Source organism: Notamacropus eugenii, chromosome 5 (genome assembly GCF_028372415.1).
Source record: "Notamacropus eugenii isolate mMacEug1 chromosome 5, mMacEug1.pri_v2, whole genome shotgun sequence".
Taxonomy (NCBI): Eukaryota; Metazoa; Chordata; class Mammalia; order Diprotodontia; family Macropodidae; genus Notamacropus; species Notamacropus eugenii.
Genome location: NC_092876.1, coordinates 128,972,634 through 128,989,061, shown reverse-complemented (window position 1 = coordinate 128,989,061; position 16,428 = coordinate 128,972,634). Strand labels below are relative to the sequence as shown.

Here is a 16,428-nt window from a genome sequence, read left to right as displayed (position 1 = left end):
GGGTAGAGGGAGTAGTTCCTATTAACTGCTCAACTCCAAGGTTTTTTTTTCTCATTTTTTTCTTCTCCTGGGTGAAACGACTTAAAGACATGGAAGCTGATTGTGCTTTTGCAGCTGGTGGTGCAAGCCACCCCAAACTACTGTTTCATCCATTGCTTACTGTCCTTTCATTCATCTTATTCGTATATACATATGTATGTGTCATTAATTTTGGTAGGTCTCACGTTCACTTTTTCAGATCGACTGAGGCACAGGGGAGGAGGAGGAGGAAACAGTGACTCCCATTCAGAAGTCACAATCACAAAGAAGGTATATTGAGGAAAACCAAGGAAGGGGAAATTTATACTATCCCTTAAAATGAAATTCTTACCATTTAAACCAGTGAGTTTCACAGGACAATTCTTAAAACAGGGGTTCTTAAATTTAAACCCCTTTGGCATAAAATAAAATACATAGGATTACAAGTGAAACCAAATATATTGAAACAGAGTTATCAAATTTTTTATTAAGCTTACTGACCCCAGGTTAAAAACCCAACTCTCAAATGAAAATGCACTCCTCACCACCACCATCCCTCATTTGTTACACATGAAAAAAAGTTCCAATTTGTAACTACCCTGGTTAGATCTTTAAAATGTTGATATCCATACTGATGTCACTGGTGGGCATCCTGATATATATATATATATATTCATCTAGAATATGTGTAAAGGTCAACTATCACCAAGGCTCTCATTTTACAAGTGAGTTGAGGCACAGCAAAATTAATTGACTTGGTGAAGATCACACAAGTAGTATTTAAACCCAGTCTTGTGCTCGCAGATGCACTGCTTTTCCCACTTAGCACATAGTGCTCCCTGTTACTCTGTCTGTGGCCAATTTGTTGTGTTACTTTGGAGACATCATTTCCCCTCAAACTCAGTTTCCTGCTCTACCAAGCAATCTGGAAATTAACAGGAATGTGTACTCATTTCTTTTATTCCATTTACGTGAGGATGAGATGGCAGCTTGGGAGGGATCCCAGGACAAAGCAAAGATTGGCCAGCTCAGCCTGGGCAGCGCCCTATCTGGTCCCTTGGAATGAGCATCTTGCACTTAAGGTCTCCACGCTGGTCAGACAGCAGAGAGGAGCACTTGGGACAGCTCCCAGCTCAGCGACCCAGCAGAAAGATGGTTTCCTTAGCGTCTCTCTCTGCAGCTGGAGCAGTTGCTGCAGATGTTGGCTGTGATTCTATGGATCTTGGGTTTCCTAGTCTTGAGTAAGGAAGTCCTGTCTCTGCCTATGCCTCTCTCTCTCTCTGTGTGTCTCTCTTTGTCTCTCTCTGTCTCTCTCTGTCTCTCTGTCTCTCTGTCTCTGTCTCTGTCTCTGTCTGTGTGTGTGTGTGTGTGTGTGTGTGTGTGTGCATCTCTCCCCCTGATTCCTACCTTCCCAACCTTGGACAGCCCACTCCTTTCTCTTCCGGGGTCCCAAGGGAGAAGAAAGGGGATGAAGAGGTGAGGAGGAGCAAAGGAAGGATCAGTATTGGAAATCAATATGAGGGTCCTTCTTCCTAGAGCCCCTTCCCCCTACCTCCCTCCTAGTACTAGTTGGGAAAGGAAAGAGAGGAGGAAAGCCTGGGGTAAGGGATGTGTAGTCCTAGCTGTGACACTTTCTAGTTGTGTGATCTTGGACAAGGTACCTATTCCTTCCTGGCCTTAGTTTTCTCCTCAGTAAAATCAGTCAGCTGAACTAGATAATCCATAAGATACTTTCTAATCCTGAAAGTTGAGGGGATTTGGTGGAAGCCTTGAAAGTCAATTAAAAGTTGGAGGAAGGATGTGCAGCCTGATCATGAAAGAGAGGAGAGTACAGTCTGGTAGAGTGGAAATTTGGCAGATCCTCCTCTGAGTTAATTTCTTCCTCCAGGTTTCTTTGGTGATGAAGGAAAGGAGGAAAGGGAAAGAAGAGGGAGCAAGGAAAGTCCATTTACTGCAGTACTCTGGGGATGCGTCCTTGTGGGTTCAGCATTTTTATCAATGACTAGGATAGAGACAGAAACAGCATGCTCGTGCAATTCGAAAGTGGCTCAAAACTAGGAGGCAGAACTAAGAAGTTAACTGATAGGATCTTAAAAATCATGATAGACTGTAATAATGGACTGAATCCCATAAGACAAAAATCAAAGAAAGTATAAAATTCTTCATCTGATAGAAAGAATACAGGATAGGGAAAACAGAGCTAGATCGAAGCTTGAAAAAGGTCTGAGGGCTTTAGTGAGACAACAAGATCAATAGGAACGAATTATGTGACATGGCTGGAAAAACAACTAATATAAATCTTCACCTGCATTGAGGGAACCATAAGGCCTAGGGTTGGTGCTTGCCCTACTTTACCCTTCTCTGGTCAGACTACATTTGGAGTATATTAAGTTCACTTCTGGGCATCACATTTCTTTTATTTTAAGCAAAAAGCTGATTTAAACAACAAGATGTTTGACTTAAAGGGAGAACTAGTATCAATTTCTTTATAGTAATTTATCTCTACTGAGAAACAGAGATTGCCCTACATGTAACAGCTATGTACAAAAAAGAAAAACATAGAAATTATTCAATCAAACAAGGTATGCAAGAATTTTTTTTGTGAGGTTTTGTTGTTGTTTAACAGTGAGAGCAAAATAACTTGCTGGAATGTAAAGATAAAAGTTGAATGAGCATGCCACTAATGGAGAAAAGGGATACTTTCATAGAAGCAGTTTTTTTCCCCTCCTCATCTCCATTTGATGTTGATCTGATCAAAACATACAATTAGCAATTTAGTTTAAAAAAATGCATTATGCCTGTGCACGCACACCAGTTACCTTTATGTACAATAAAGGAATGGCAGAAGGGAAATAAAGAAGAGAGAAAACTATACTGCAGTAGTCAGGATGTGGATGAACCAAATCTTAGTTTTCTATTTGTGAATGTATTGTTTTCCCCGGGAGCACAGTTCTGGAGTACAGTTAGTTGTAAATTCTCTTTTTAGTAAGCTCCTCCTGTCTGTTGTTGGAATACATCAATTGTATCTTCATCCTCCAGTTCCAACTGTGCAGGTATGTCTGTTTCATTTATTTGTTGCCTATCAAATTGGAATTTGATCTGCCTCATTGACAAACCATGTCATTCACAATAGGCTTTCATGCATTTTCTAAGTGGTGTGTGCCTCTTAATCTTAAAGGGCACCACCAAACCATCTTGCTCCGCCACCTTCAAATTAATGTGGTCATTGTCTTCGGTCTTAACTCCTTCCTTCAGCTTTTTGTCGGCCATGGAGAGTCTGGGGGTCTCCTCAGCCACCACTTCACAAAAGGTTCACCAGGATGGTCTGTTCCAAGGGTACAGGGGGAGAAGCAGCAGCAGCATGAGCAGGAGGAGGAGGAGGAAGATGATGGTGGTGATGGTGAGGAAGAGGATGAGAAAAAGGAGAAGAAGGTGGAGGAGGAGAAAAAGGAGTGGGCATCACGTTTTAGGAAAGACATTGATAAGCTAGGGCATCCAAAGGAGAGTGGCCAAATTGGTAGAAATAATGACCTAAAAGGATCAGTGAAGGAATGAGATATTTATCCTGAAGAGAAGACTTAAGAGGCACATAAAAGCAATCGTGAAGTAAAATATTTGAAGAACTGGCAAAGAAAAGAAGAATTTGTTTTGTTCTGTTTGGATCTGGAGAGAAAAAAATAAGATCAGAAAGTGGGGGTGCCCAAAAGGCAGATTTAGAATTGATGCAAACAATCCCTAACAGTTGCCCCATAGTGTAACATTCAGCTCTGGGAAGGTTGTGGCTTCCCTGTCACTGGAGGTCTTCAGCTGGAGGCTGAATGACCATCTCTTGGGGAAACTCTTTTGCTATAGGTTGAATTAGCTGGATTCCTTTTTAGTGTTGAGATTCTGTATTCTCTGTGTTCCTTTGCCCAGCCCATCTCTATTTGTTGAGAGTTAGTAGGGATCCAAAGAGCTTCTAGTCCAACTCCTGCCCAAAGAGAAATTTCTTCCATAACTTCCCTGACAAGTGGCCATTCAGCCTATACATGAATACCTCTAATGAGGGGGAGCTCACTATCTTCCACATCAGCCCTTTCTATCTAGAAACAGGTCTGATTTCTCAAATTTAGTATGATAAAGTGGAGAGATGGAGATTCAAATCCTGCCTTTCGTTGTAAGACTGTAAGGAAGTTGCTTTACCTCTCTAAATCTCCATTTTTTTATCTGTACAATCAGGATGATGATCTAAATGCCTGTGGCACTTACCATACAGGGTTGTTGTGAGAATCAACTGAAAAAAAAGTGAAAAAAACTTTAAAACACTGTATAAGTGCCAGCTCTTATTTTTCTCGTGGCAATGTGCCTTAGGGGATAGAAGGTCGAACTTGGAATCAAAATGATCTGATTTTTCAGTCCTATTTCTTCCACTAGTTTTGTAACCTTTGGCAAGTAATTTTTAACCTAAGCCTCAGTTTTCTTATCTGTAACATGGGATAATAGAGCTTAGAGCTTAAGCCATAGAGCTTAACTCATAAGGTTGTCATGAGCCTCAAATGAGATAATGTGCATGAACTCAATTATTATTACTATAATATACAAACCAGCTTTTCTGTCTTAAACTGAAATCTGCCTGTCGCCAGGGACTCTGTGGCCTTTCTTCCTTTTCTTTTCTTTATTTCTTTCTTCAAGCCTTCTGCCTGCTGACATAGGAATGTAAGTTTCTTTTTATTCTTTGTTTTTTCCTTCTTTTTCTTCATTCTTTCAAGGATCATTTCATTCTCTGATAAAAAGAATATCTTTTGAGGTGTTCCTCCAGCAACTTGATCCTTCTTTTCTAAGTGGGAGACCAACATAGAATTTGGGATGCAGGGCTATTCCTATATACAGGGCACTTGGGGGAGGAGGAATAAAGAGAGAAAAAGGAGGAAATGAATGAGGGAATAGAGGAGAAAAAGAGAAGAAAAGGAGAAGGGAAAGAAAGGAAGAGGAGATAAAGGAGGATCAAAAAAAGGGATGAGGATGAAGAAAAAGGAGGAGGCAATGGAGAAGGAAGAGAAAAGGAGAGGGAAGAAGAAAAAGAGAAGAGGAGGAAATGGAGGAAGAAGAGATGGAGAAATAGGAAGAGGAAAGAAAGGAATTAGGAGAATAAAAAGGAAAGACAGGAATAAGAGAGAAAGAAGGGAAGGAAGAAATAAAGAAGAAATAGGGAAAGGAGAAGGGAGGGAGGGGAGAAGAGGAGGAAGCAGAAAAAGCAGGAAGAAAGGAGAGACCGGCATATAAAAGGGAAAATGTGCCTGACACATAGCAGACACTTAAATATTTACTGATTGACTGATGGACTCAAGTTTCCCCAGTTCAGTCTCCATCCCTCCCAAAGGCTGTTGTTGGAAAAAAAGACAAAGTGCAGGAAGAGAAAGAGGACAAGAGAGTCCCATGATGGGATTCAGCAGAGGGCAAAGAGGTGGCATCAGAGATCAGGCTGCTTGAGCGATGAGGAGGGAAGGCCTTGAAGGGATAATTAGCAAAAAGAGTACTTGTCAGTTTGGAAAGGAGTGTTGCAGAGGAGACAGAGCAGGAGTTTGTGGGATTAAAAGGAAATATTTTTCTGCTCTAAAATATTCAATGGCTATAATTGTCCACTGAGGAAAGTACAAATTCCTCTGCCTGCCAGTCAAGGCCCTCCACATTCCAATGTCACCTATCTTTCTAGTGTTGTCTTTTTTTGAGGAAATGGGAGTTAAGTGATTTGCCCAGGGTCACACAGCTAGTATGTATCAAGTGTCTGAGGCTAAATTTGAACTTAGTTCCTCCTGACTCCAGGGCCAGTGCTCTATCCACTATGCCACCTAGTTGCCCCCTCCAGTCTTGTCTTTTATACCTTTCAATTTATGTTCTGGCAAATCTGGGCAAATTCTCTGCCAGCCCTTGTATTAGCAACCACACTAGCACACAGGGTGGGCTGCTAGCACAAGTTCTTTGATCTGCTTTTCTAAAGGAAAGACAACTTCAAAGGAGTTGGCAATCTTACTTTAATTAAACGATGTAGACAGATAAGTAGAAAAAAGTGAGTATCCAAGAAAAAATTGAATAGACGGATCCAAATGTCTAAACAAAGTAGTAGAACAATTTACATCACCAGACCAGGGAGCACCAACATCTGGGTTCACAAAGCTAGGGGACTTCTTAACAACAGCTACCCAGAATCTTGTCTGGCCAAATCACAAAGAAATATTCTTCCCATGAATGAGTTCCGAAGTAAAATACCAATCTCCTAATATATATAGTTTTCAACTAATAGGTTCAGAGCCAGAAGGCATCACAACCCACGTGACTCAGTGCCTAATTGGCTCAGCACCTGCCAGGGCTCTATGTGACCCAGAATGTATCACAGCTGTGAACTGGGCCAGAGTTCAAAGCAACAAGACATAAGTGATTGAAATACCTGTGTACCTTTTGACCTTGGAATATGACTCTTGTTCCAAGGGAAAAGGAGATACATGTGGTCACATAGGCCTATTAATGGACAGGGAAGATCTTATATTCCATTAACCCTAGAGCCCTCCCCTTTGCTTCCCTTTCTTTATAATGTCCTCATCCATTCTTTATGTCTGGAATGTCCTCTTTTTCTCTCTTCCTCTCTGTCTCTGTCTCTCTCTTTATCTTTAAGAGCGCAATCCAGATTTGATCTCCTCCATGAAATATTCCATGATTTCCTTCTTTTCATCAGTAACAACCTTCCTCCTAGACCTTACATACCAAATTTTGCACCTCTCCAGCATAGCTACCTATAGATAAATATGTTTATTATACACACATATATGACTGTGTACGTGTGTGTTCATCCTTTGTTGCTGAAGAAGACCACGCCATCAGAGAAAGGATGACATGACTTGCACTTGACTTTGTTTTGAGTGAGGGAGGGCTGTGTAGGTCACCAGCCTCACTTCTCCTCCAGAGCCATCTGAATCCAGTGACCAGAGATTCATCAGGATGACTGGAGATCATCCAGGATGAGGCAATTAGGGTTAAGTGACTTGCCCAAGGTCACACAGTTAGTGCGTGTCAAGTGTCTGAGGTGAGATTTGAACTTAGGTCCTCCTGACTCCTGCACTGGTGCTCTATCCACTGCACCTCCTAGCTGCCCCATAACTGTGTATAGATATTGTAATAATAGGTATATCTAGATATATATGTTGTAAATATGTCTATAGCTATAGATACATGTATATAGGTACAATTTTGTATGTATATATACCCACATATAGATAGATCCATATAGATATAGTTATAGCTAGATAACGATCTAGCTATAACTATATCTACATTTATATATTTCATTGTTGTTGTTCAGTCTTTTCAGACTTTAGAGAGACATGTCTGACTTTTCATGACCCCTTTTTGAATTTTCTTGACAGAGATACTGGAGTGGTTTGCCATTTCTTTCTCCAACATATCTACATTGATATATGCATATGTTTTATACACATACATATAAACATGTGTATATATGTAGATATATACATATACATCTTTAGAATATAGAATGTCAGAGCTAGGGGAGACATTAGAACATGGAATATCACATTTAAGAGGGATTTTAAAACATAGAATTTCAGATCTGGTAGAAACCTTCAAACACAGAATGTCTAATCAGGAGGGAACCTTAGAACTTAGAGTATCAAAGTTGGGAAGGACTTAAAAACAGAGAATCTAAGAGCTAGAAGGGATCTTGGAGCCTAAGATGTCAGAGTTTGTGATCTTATTCTATTATGCCCTTCTATCCAATGTAGGGATCTCCTCTTTAACCTCCTTGATGGGGGTCATCCAGTCTCTTTGTAAAGCTCTCCAGTAATAGGAAGATCATTACCCGAAAAAGGTAGTCTGACCCATGGTTGCATGCATAATTGGAACTGGGCAATCAACCCTGACTCTCCATGATAACTGCATTGCATATGTTCTTTCCCCTGGCCCAGTCTGCACAGTCATCTTCATCAGCTTCTTTTTCACCCAATTTTGACTCCTCAGTATCCTCTACTCAGCCTGGAATGAGACTCCCCAAGGAAAGGTGGGAGGCAGACCAAGACCATGAAGCAATGGCATGTGTGGAACAACCTGGCAGACTACTTTCCTATCTCGATAATTGATTCAATGGAGAGTTGGCAACAGATGAGTTATTGCCATGAGAGACTCCACGGTATGGTGGAAAGAGCCCTGGAATTCAAGGCATGTGCAAAAAGAGACCTTTGAATATCAGAGTCTAGGCCAGTACAAGGATCCAACCTCTGCTTAAAGATTTCCAGGGACAAGGAACACACTATCAAAATAGTAGTTTGTCCCTAGAAAGCTCTGATAGTCCTGAATACCTAGGTTCAAGTTCCAACTGCCACACTTCCTAGGAATATGATACTGGGCCAGTCTCTTTACCACTTGGAGCTTCCTCACAGGACTGTGAGGAAAACACTTTGTAAATTCTTGAGACACCCACTAAATGAGCTAATATTATTATGAAGGAGGTGGTTGGGTGGGGAGACGTGGAACCTGGTTCTACCTCTGCCACTAATTTGCTAAGTTTCCCTGGGTCAAGTACTCCCTCCCTTGGGCCTCAGTTTTATCCCTTATAAAAAGAAGAGGTTGAACTACATGAAGTCTAAGACCCTTTCATCTGTGACCTTCTATGATGTTAAATCCTTGTTAACATAAACACAAAATTAAATCATTATTAAAAGGTCACTGGTAACTTTTTAAAAGCAGTTTCAGCTGAAAAATGAAGTTGGAAGTCAGACTATAGAGTTTAGAAGTGAATGAGAGAAGAGGGAAATGGGAGCTCCTAATGTTGACCGCTTTCTTGAAGAGTTTAGGCTGGAAAGAAAGAGAGATATAGGATAGTAGCTAGCAGGGATGTTCAGATCAAGTAAGGATTTTTCAAGGATGGGGTAGTTGTGGGCATGTTCATAGGCAACAGAGAAGGAGCCAGTAGAGAGGGAGAGATTGAATGTTTTCAAGATGGAGCAATCTGGAAAAGATGAGAGGGCAGATGGAAACATCCAGTTGTCCTCATGAAATGTACTTTCTTTAGAATCATTGCAACTGATAAAACCTTATTCATTTTTTACATTAAAATGCAAAGTGATGAAAACAGACTAGATTAGGGGTTCTTTACCCTTTTGTGTGTCTTGGATCTAGTGAAGTCTATGGATCCCTTCTCAGGATCATGTTTCTTAATGCATGAAAGAAAATACATAGGAGTACAAGGGAAACCAATCATATTGAAATACAGTTATTGAGATATTTTTTTAAAGGAAGTTCATAGCCCCCAGGTTATGTTCTCTTCAGCCTTTAAATCTAAGACTATGACTTAAATGGAACTGTTTGATTGAGATGATGTGTGTCATCATTCCAAAATGGAGGTCATAGTCTATCCATGCTTCTCTCCACTGATTCCAGTCCACTTCCATCCATAAATCCTGTACCAGGAGCCTTCTTCTACTTCTCTTAACATTGCATGGACCCACCTGGGGTCTGGGGGCTGTCTTTCTCTCATCTTTCACTGTTTCCCCATGACTGACAAGCCCACCTTCTTTCCTGGTTCTATCTGGCTCAGATAGCATTCTTTATGCTACTCACTTTGCCCAGTTCTTGTCTGGTAATGTGGCATAGCCTCCTCACTCCCAAGTATTCCTCTCCATTGGCTTCTACGTGACCCTCAACTTCAGTGCTTTGGAGACAGAGGCAATCTGGGCATATCAACATAAAAACATACTGTTACTAAAAAGATGGCTCCTTATTTGGGGGAAGAGCTTAGGTTGTAAAAAGAACCAAATAATTCACAAATTAAATAAAATTCCATCCTCATATTTAATTCTCAACCCATCTTATTGTCTATCTTTAATAACATACCATGAACTCTATAGGCTGTCCATTCAAATTGCTGTGTGCCAGGCACGAGGCATACAAATATAATACTGAGACATTCCCTGACCTCAAGACATATTTCCCTAAATACAAGATGTGAATAGATCAGCAAATACAGAAGATTTTCAAAATAAATATATCCTACCACGATGGGTGGGGGTGGAGATTAATCACTGAGGGAATTAGGAAAGAATTCTTGAAGAAAGTGGCATTTGAATTGAGTCTTGGAAGGAAAAAGAAAGGTTAAGGCAGAACTGAGGTAGGAATACATTCCAGACATGGGAGAAGTCAGTGCAAATTTACCAAAGGGATTGGAGGATAAGCATTTATATAGGACCTATTATGTTCCAGGTACTATGTTAAGTATTTTTTTCAAATATGATCTCCTTTGATTCTCACAATATCTCTAGGAAATAGATGCTATTGTTATCTACATGTTACAGAAGAAGAAGCTGAAGCAAATAGAAGTTAAGTGATTTGTCCAGGATCCGCCCAGCTAATAAAGGTCTGAGGCTGGGTTTGAACCTTGGTCTGTATTCCAGGCCCAGTACTCTATCCACTGCACCATTAGCTGCTACCTCTAAAATATAAAGGCAGGAGATGGAATGTTTTGTATAGGGAAAATTGTGTAGACTTTTTTGGCTGGAGCACTGAGTAGCTACAAGGAGCGGTAATGTGTTGTCATCAGCCTGGAAAGAGGCTAGAACCTAGTGGTGAGGAGCTTTAAATGCCAAAGGATTTAGAGTTGGTTGGATGGGACTTTGGAGATCATCTAGTCTAACACCACCCCCATCCCATTTTGCGGATGTGTAAATGGGGCCCCAAGAATAAAATGACCCCCTATATTAAGCTGCATAGATGGGATTTGAAGGCAGATCCTCTGATGCTTAATTCAGTGCCCTTTCTGGACTCCTACCCTGCCTCTCTCAGAAAAGCTGATGTACCTCAGGGTTAAATTCAGCCACCTCTGTGCAAATGATGATCTGGCCTGTCTCAGTTTCCCCTAGGCCAGAGACTTTGAGGGAAACTGGTATGGTGCTAGGATATCTTTGAAGTTTGTGAGCCATGCTTAGATTCCTAGGTAGTCTAATTCCAAATCCAGCAGGGATTTTAGGTGAGGAACCAGATCTCTCCCCTCAGATCAGAACAGGAGTCATGCCTGGTGACTCTCACCTATTGAAGAATGAACAGAAATAAAGATCACACACCCACGGAGTTGATCCTGAAAGCCTTTGGGATGCAAAGTTCTGGGACATCCTCAAAGCAACCAGTGAGGGTCCTTACAAAATCATGAACTTGAACCTAATTTAGGGAGCAGTGAGGGCAGTGCTAGAGAATGGCCAGCAGAGGGCGGATGTATACTGCAGTTAACTTTGCTGGAGACTAGTCTCCGGGAGAGAATACGAGGCTTCATTTAGGTTAGGAGGACAATCTGGCAAAAGAACTGGGTCTTTTGATCTTTTTCTTCTAAACTTTGGGGAGAATAAATGAGAAGGAGATGTTAGAGGGAGTAGGTGGGGTGTGGCATTTCTCTCCTGCTTTCCATCTTGATGCCTGGGCTGATTCATCAGAACTGGGGTCTAGTCCCTGCTGTGTCCTTGATTCTGTGGGACCTTTAACCATAAAAAACCAGATATGAATGATAACTAGCTGTGACAATGGGTAGAGTGCTGGACTTAGGAAATGAAAGTTCAAATCTTGCCCCAGCTGTGTGATGCTGGGTAAGTTACTTCATCTGTGCCTCAGTCTCCTCCACTGTAAAATGGGGATAATAACACCACCTACTTCCCAGGGTTGTTGCGAGCACCAGATATTTGGAAAGCACTTTGCAAACCTTAAAACACTCCACATGCTAGCTACTGTTACTGTGGCTATGACACAGTCCTTGAATGTTCACAAAGCATTTTGTAGAGGATCATAGATTTAAAGCTGGTAAGGACTTCATACTCTTTGATTTGATTTTCACATTTATCCCATGAGTTATTCATGTTAAAAACGAGGAAACTGAGAGACTGAGAAGATGGCTTTGCCTTCTACAGAAATAGAGAAGATGGGAGGTAGGGAGGGTTCAGGAAGAAAGAGAAATGAGTCAGAGAAAGGGCACTCTGCAAACAGGGGTGGGATAGGAAAGGTCCTGAGCTTTCCTAAGGGATCTTTAGGGATATGTCTGAACTTGTTTCTTTAAAGAATATATTATTTCATTCTGTCTGTGGTTTCTAGTGAGTATAGAACAGTGTTCTGTTATTTGCATTTCCTTTCCTTTTTATTTGAAGATCTTTCCTCTGGCTTCTTGCAGAATTTATTGTTAAATATTTATTGTTAAATTTAACCACTGTGTCTATGCGAGTTTAAAACAGAAAGTCTGGGGTAGAGTTTTTTGGTTTGTTTATGCTCTGGAGGCAATCTGTATTCTTTATTCAAATGTTTTTGAGCAGTTAAGTTGCTCTCTTGGAATCCACTGAGTTCTATGTTACATTAGGCATTGTTTCTGTGTATCCAAAGACTAAGAAAAAGCCAGAGCCAGCAAAGATTGAAATATCAAAGAGTGTCCTGGCATCTGATCAAGAAGGGTTCAGAGTAAACAATGACACTGATTTTGGGTGCTCTGAGAGAGTGGGACCCAGGTAATAAGTCTAGGTCATCTAGCCTAAAAATCAGGCCAAGTGATTGCAACTTTATGAGCAAATAATGGAGCAGGTTGCCGACAGGTGGAACAATGATAGGTGTATTAAGTACATCATGGGAATGAAATAATGTGGGGATTGAATATATTGCTAGAAATACATATACAAATAAATACGAATTTAATTCTATTTATAATAACAAGGTTTTAATTCTTCTTTTAGCTGAAAAATTCACATTTTCCAAGGATGTTGTGGGTATTGATTTATTCCTTTGCATTTTGTTCATGTCTGATAATGAGTTTATGCAAGTTAAACAGGCTTTTTTGTATTTTTAATTTTATTGTACTTTTGTAGAATCTGAATGTCTGCATGGGATTGTTGTAGCATTGAAAGTCTTACATTTGGGACCCTTTTGTTGTTCAGTTACTCAGTTGTGTCCAACTGTTCATGACCTTGTGGACCATACTGTCCACGGGCTTTTCTGGGCAAACATACTGGAGTAGAGGCTGCCATTTCCTTCTCTAGTATCTCCCTTAGAGTTCCATAATCCAGACAGAAGACAGCCCTGGGGGATCACACAGGCAGAAGGATTCCCCATTCTAATTTTCTCTCTCTGTCTGTCTCTCCCTCCCTCCATACACACCCACACTAGGCTAGTAAGAGTCATTGCTAGTTTTGCAGGGGTATGGGTGACAGGTAAGGATGGAGTGCATTAGCAGGAAGGTAGTCCCTGAAAGGGTCCCAAAAGCAAACTCATGGGCCAGTGTTTGGACCCTCTCAAAGTGTAGAGGCTGGTGGAGGAGGGGTGCTGCTGAGTGAGTAATTTAAGGATGTTATACCACAAGGCTCTTATCTTGTTGGGCCACTACATGCTGTGGATTCAGTTGTAGTTGTTCCATCTCTGCCACATAATTCTTCTTTGGGGGGGGGGGGGTTCAGTAGTTAGTGGGGCCTAGTGAAAATATCTATTCTACCATCTTGTTTGTAATGTGATCTGGCATCTCTGAGCCTGAGGACCATCTTAAGAGATGACCTTGTTACACAGGGTGACTTAGAACTATAGTCTTTAAGAATTAAAACTCTTTAATATTTTTTAGTGGGAATAACATGGTACTTAGAGACAAGGGACCTGGTTTCAAATCCTGTCTCTGCCATGTCCTAATTGTAGGATCTTGGACAAGTTACTTTCCCTCTTGGGTTAGGGTTAGAATCTGTTAAGCAGGTGAGATCCTGCACAGCTGTTCTTTCTGTGATGCTGGAAGGGAAAGATTGGGGATAGCCTGAACCCCCTCTTTTGCCCCCTAATTATGATGCCTGCAACTCTTTAGCTTCAATTCCTGGCTTTCCCAGCAGCCTTCAAGTCCCAGCTAAGCTCTCACTTTTCCTCCTTAATCTTACTGCCTTTTCTCTAAGACTTATCTCCAATTAATACTGTAATCCATTGGTCCTTCATAGATGTTGTCTCCCCATTGGACTGTGAGCTCCTTGAGAGCAGGGACTGTTATTTGCCTTTCTTTATATCCCTAGCAATTAGTACAGTACCTGGTACATAGTAGATGCGTAATAGACGCTTGTTAACTTGACTTAACATGACTTGATTCTAACACCTTTATAGTAGCCTGAAATTAGAGATCTATTCCTGTGAGCTAAAGCATTGAAAGCCCTTTTTAAAATGCGATTTGTCTGAGAAGTGATAGACAGAAGGCTTTCCTTTCCCCTGTGACAGCAAAAAACAAGGCCCTGATGATAGAATGACTTAAGGTTTGGGAGACAGAAGGAGGAAAATATCCACTTGACATGGGAACCCACAAGCTGGGTCAAGTTTGGATGAACCCAGAAAAGGTAGACTCAGGGAAGACTGACTTCTCTAGTCTCAGTTTCTGGTTTGGGGCTTTGTATGAGTCAGACTTTGGTCTCTCCTATACTCCAGGATGGTTTGGACTGGCCCTTCTAGATAGAGTGGCTAAGATTAGACCAGACTTTCTACTGAAATTCCCAAACTTTGGGTTCAATCTTTTGGTAGCTCTTTTTCTGTCTTCTGACAAAGTTCCAAAGTTGGCTTCATCTCTTGCTCTGAGCCACGCAGGTCAGACATGGATGATAAAGGTCCCCTGGAGGGCCGCAGGTGTTTTGATGTTCTGTCCCTTTCTCCTCCAGGTATGGACTGCCTGAGCTGTCTGGTTGCTCTATTGCTGGGATCTGGACACTGTGATGTCTGAGCAGTGGTCTGGCGTTGTATCTTGCTGTGCCTCCTCTAGGACTGCCGGATCCCTATACTTTCTGCTGACATACTTGCCTGGGCACTGCACTAGACTGCCTGGGCACTAAAATGCCTGAGCATTGGTCTTACCTCCTGCTCTTTTCCTCAGGCGCTGCCTCAGTATCCTTTGCTGAACCCTCATCTAGCTCACACCTTCTCACTGTAGGCATTCCCCAAGGCTCTGTCTTGGGCCCTCTCCTCTTCTCCCTCTATACCACTTCTCTGGGTGATCACATCAGCTCCCGTGTCTGTGCTGCTGGTTCTCACATCTTCCTATCCTGCCCCAGCCTCTCTTCTGACCTCCAGTCTCACATCTCTAACTGCCTTTCAGGTACCTCAAACTGGATGTCCAGTAGACAACATGTTGAAAATTGAACTCATTATCTTTCCCTCTAACCTCTCCCCTTGTCTCCTTCCTTCCCTATTACTTTAGAGGGTAACACCATACTTCCAGGACTTCAAGGCTCAAATCTAGGAGTCATCCTGGATTCCTCTCTATCTTTCACATATTGAATCTGTTGCCAAGGCCTATCAATTTCACTTTGCAATATATACCAAATACACCCCCTTCTCTCTTCTGACACTGCCACTTCTCTGGGGCAGACACTCATCACCTCATAAATGAACTATTGTAATAGCTGCTGGTAGGTCTGCCTGTCTCAAGACTCTCCCCACTCTAATCCATCCTCTATTCAGCCACCAAAGTGATTTTCCTAAAAGGAAAGTCTGACTCTCTCTCTCTCTCTCTCTCTCTCTCTCTCTCTCTCTCTCTCTCTCTCTCTCTCTCTCTCTCTTTCTCTGTCTCCCTCTCTGTCTCTGTCTCCCTCTCTGTTTCTGTCTCTCTCTGTGTCTCTGTCTCTGGCCCTCTCTGTCTCTCTCTCTCTCTCTATGTCTCTGCCTGTCTCTCTCTGTTAACTCCAATGGCTCCCTATTACTTCTGGTATCAAATATGAGATCATCTATTTAGTATCCAAAGCCCTTCATAACCCAGTCCCCTCCTACTTTTCCAGTCTTTCTACACCTTAGTCCTCACCACCCACTCTTAGATCCAATGACACTTGTGTCCTGGCTGTTTCATGCCCAAGACACTCCATCTCTTGGCTCCAGGCATCTTTTCTGGCTGTCCACCATGCCTGGAGTGCTCTCTCTCCTCACTTCTACCTTCTGGCTTCTCTGACTTCTTCTGACTACAATCCCATCTTCTACAGAAAGCCTTTCTAATCACTCTTAATTTTAGGGCCTTCCCTTGTTAATAATTTCCTATTTAGCCTGTATATAGATTTTCTGTACATATTTGTTTGAGTGTTGTCTCCACCATAAATTGTAAGCTCTTCAAGACAAGGGCTCTTTTGATAGTATTTTAAAAACTTTTTTCATTCATTTAGTAAGCATTTATTAACTGCCTATTATGTGCCAGGCACTGTGCTAAGGGCTGGGAATACAAAAAGAGACAAAAGACAGTCCTTACCCTGAAGGAGCTCACAGTCTGATTGGGGGGGGGGGGGGGGGGGGAGAGACAATATGCAAATAATCTCCAGCACTTAACACAGAGCGTGGCACGTGGTAGACACTTTACATGGCATCTGTCTCCTACTGTGCTTTAGGCAGGTCTGCCTGGGCATTGAGCTGCCT

General features: G+C 41.7%; 1 pseudogene; it reads left to right on the top strand.

The window, feature by feature from the left end:
* Positions 1–1,170: 1,170 nt before the first annotated feature.
* LOC140507686 (2-acylglycerol O-acyltransferase 2-like) overlaps positions 1,171–16,428 on the top strand; it is a 33,464-nt pseudogene continuing 18,206 nt past the window's right edge.